General features: G+C 47.7%; 1 pseudogene; it reads left to right on the top strand.

The window, feature by feature from the left end:
- The first annotated feature begins 2,029 nt into the window (after window positions 1–2,029).
- LOC103255021 lies at window positions 2,030–2,564 on the top strand (annotated as a pseudogene).
- The last annotated feature ends 1,181 nt before the right edge of the window (window positions 2,565–3,745 follow it).

Below are 3,745 nucleotides of genomic sequence, written 5' to 3'. Positions count from 1 at the left end.
AACTGTAGAATAGCCATTCAAGCTACGGCAAGCCACTAAAATGTTGAGGGCTGGTCACACCTGAGATGTGTTCATAGGAGCAAATGGGAGAGCCAAGAGTTTAATCTTCCCATCTGCTGAGCTCTCTGGGGTTCACCAAGTACAGATTACTGGTCGGGAGACCACCTGACTTCACATCCCAGCATGATTCATGCAGTTTTGCACAAGTCACTTACCTCGTGTGTGTCATGGGAGGATGCTGTGCCTACTTCATGGGTGAGTGAGATGGTATATCTAAGGAGCCTAGAACAGAACTGGGCACACCGCAGGTGTCCAATATATACACCTGTCATTGTCTTGAAGTACCTCATTGGAATGTGACAGCCTGTTTATAAATCAAGGCATCTTTGGGCAACAGTGCCACGGTCAGTTAGAATAATTTCAAGATCATAGGTTGGGTGCAGTGGTGGCTCACACCTGTAATCCCAGCACTTTGGGAGGCAGACGCAAGAGGACTGCCTGAGCCCAGGGGGTCGAGACCATCCTGGGCAACTTGATGAGACCTCATTCTACAATAAATAAAAAAATTAGCTAGCTGTGGTGTTGTGTACCTGTGGTTCCAAGTACTTGGAAGGCTGAGGTGGAAGGATGGCCTGAGCTCAGCAGGTCGAGGCTGAGGTAGCCACCAGTCTGTGTGACAGTGTAAGACTCTGGCTCAAAAATGAGAAAAAGAAAAAGAAAAAGAAGAATAATTTCAAGACCATAAACTCATCCAACACAGCATGCATGTGGGGAGTGAATTTGGCCCCAGGGACCGCAACCTCTGCACATGACCCATCTCATATGAAGTCATACCTACAACTGAACACGCATTGAAAAGCTGTCACATGCAAGGCATTGCCTAGCTTAAGCTGTATAAACCAGGGGTAGCGAACACTAAAATAAATTAGCAGGATGGGATGGTCCTCAAAGAACATGTTCTCTGATATGAGAGATGCTACAAACACATGTGAAAAGACTGAAGCAACCAGGGGTTGCTAACTCTAACACCTGCAGGGGACAGACAGGCAGTGTATAGGAGAGATGTACATTATAGTGGCCTTCTGTGTCCACGGGTTCCCCATCCACCATTTGACCAACCGTGGATGGAAAATATTTGGAAAATAAAAATAAAAAATAAGTTGGGTGCAGTGGCTCACACCTGTATCCCCAGCACTTTGGGAGGCCAAGGCGGGAGGATCACTTAAGGCCAGGAGTTCAAGACCAGCCTGGGCAACACAGCAAGACCTCATCTTTACAAAAAATAAATAAATGAACAGGGCATGGTGGCATGAGCCTGCAGTCCCAGCTACTCAGCTGGCTGAGGCAGAAGGATTGCCTGATCCCAGGAGTTCAAGACCAGCCTGGGCAACATTGCAAGACCTTATCTCTATAAAAAAAATAAAGAAATGAGCTGGGCATGGTGGCATGCGCTTGTAGTCCCAGCTACTCGGGAGGCTGAGGCAGAAGGATTGCTTGATCCCAGGAGTTTGAGGCAGAGGTAAGCTGTGATCGTGCCACTGCACTCCAGTCTGGGTGACAGAGTGAGACCCCCCCAACTCAAATAAAATAAAATAAAAATTTTAAAAATGACAACACAACAATAAGAAATAAAAATAAAACAGTGTAACAACTATATACATAGCATTTACATTATATGAGGTATTTTAAGTTATTGAGAGATGATTTAAAATGTGTGGTAGATGGTGTGTAGGATATATGCAAATACTACACCATTTCATGTGAGAGACTTGAGCTTTTGAGGCTCTTGGTATCTACGGGGGTACTAGACCCAATCCCCCACGGACACAGATTGATGACTATATATACCTGTCTGTGCATATTAAAGCATACAGAAATAATCCTTTGCAAAGTCATATGCATTCTCCATTACCGTGAGGCTTGCTCAACTAGATGTCCTCAGTTTGGTGGAGGCCTGGCCACAGAAAAATGGCTCTCTGCTGTAAGAAAACCAGCAATGCCCTTCCATGCGGCGCTAGCAACCACGCGTATGCTCAGACTTCAGAAGAGGCTTGCCTCCAGTGTCCTACGTTGTGGCAAAAAGGTCTGGTTGGACCCCAGTGAAACCCATGAAATCGCCATTGCAAATTCCCCTCAGCAGATCCGGAAACTGATCAAGGATGGGCTGATCATCCACAAGCCAGTGACTGTCCATTCCCGGGCTCGATGCTGGAGGAACACCTTGGCCCACCGGAAAGGCAGGTACGTGGGCATAGGTAAGCCAAAGTGCAGATGCCCAAGAAAGTGACCTGCATGGGGAGGATGAGGATTCTGCGCCGGCTGCTCAGGAGGTACCGTGAATCGAAGACAATCGGCCGCCCACATGTATCACAGCCTCTACCTGAAGGTGAAAGGGAACGTGTTCAAGAATAAGCAGATCCTCATGGGACACATCTGCAAGTAGAAGGCGGATGAGACCCACAAGAAGCTCCTGGCGGACCAGGCTGAGGCCTGCAGGTCTAAGACCAAGGAAGCACGCAAGCGAAGAATGCCTGCAGGCCAAGAAAGAGGAGATTGTCCTCTGACCAAGGAGAAGGCCAAGAAATAAGGCTCCCCGCCCTTGTCTATACATAGTGGCCTTGGTGGTTACAAAGATCAGTCCTGCAAATGAAATGGCCTTTATCCTGCTTTTCAAAAAAAAAGAAAAGAAAAGAAGAAAGAAAACCAGCAGTGCATATGAAGGCTGAGAGACAGAGAGGCTGGATTCAGCACCCAGAAGCAGTGGGGTCACGGCATCCAGGGAGACTGGCCACGTCTCAAAGGGCAATTATCAAGGGGGGCTAAGGTTTCTCCATTTTCATTTTTAAGAGAAAACAGAAATCCAGATTTTTATTTATCATTTTTTAAAATGTTGGATAAAGGCTGGGCTTGGTGGCTCAGCCTGTAATCCCAGCACTTTGGGAGGTCGAGTTGAGTGGATTACCCGAGCCCACGGGTTCAAGACCCACCCGGGCAACTTGGCAAGACCTCATCTCTACAATAAATCAAAAACTAGCCAGGCATGGCAGCACATGCCTATAGTTCCAGCTTCTTGGAAGGCTGAGGCAGAAGGATCGCCAGAGCCCAGCAGGTCGAGGCTGCGGTGGCTGGGAGCAGCTACTGCACTCCAGTGTGGGCGATAGAGTGAGACTCCAACTCAAAAAAAAAAGTTGGATAAAATAATTTTAAGACCATATACTGACCCAACACAGCATATTTGTCGGGGTGAATTCGGCCTCTGGGGCCCCAGTTTGCAACCTCTGCACATGGCCCATCTCATAAGAAAACATACATGCAGGCTGGGCGCGGTGGCTCACGCCTATAAATCCCAGCACTTTGGGAGGCTGAGGTGAGAGGATTGCCTGAGCCCATGGGTTCGAGATCAGCCTGGACACTTTGGCAAGACCTCACCTCTACAATAAATCAAAAAATAAACCAGGCGTGGTAGCACGCGCCTGTAGTTCCAGCTACTTGGAAGGCTGAGGTGGAAGGATCGCCTGAGCCCAGCAGGTCAAGCCCCGTGGTGGCCATGAGCGTGCCACTGCACTCCAGCCTGGGCGACGGAGTGAGACTCCAACTCAAAACAAAACAAACAAACAAACAAAACCCACAAAAGAAAACATACATGCAAATGAACATGCATTGCAAAGTTGTCACATGAAGGGTATTGCCTAGCTAAGCAATTTTACTTTTCCGAATCATTACCATATCATCGAAAATTCCACTA

Source organism: Carlito syrichta, unplaced genomic scaffold, assembly GCF_000164805.1.
Source record: "Carlito syrichta isolate Samal-C Ts95f unplaced genomic scaffold, Tarsius_syrichta-2.0.1 Scaffold287762, whole genome shotgun sequence".
In the NCBI taxonomy this organism is placed as follows: domain Eukaryota; kingdom Metazoa; phylum Chordata; class Mammalia; order Primates; family Tarsiidae; genus Carlito; species Carlito syrichta.
This window is presented reverse-complemented; position numbering and strand designations above follow the sequence as displayed.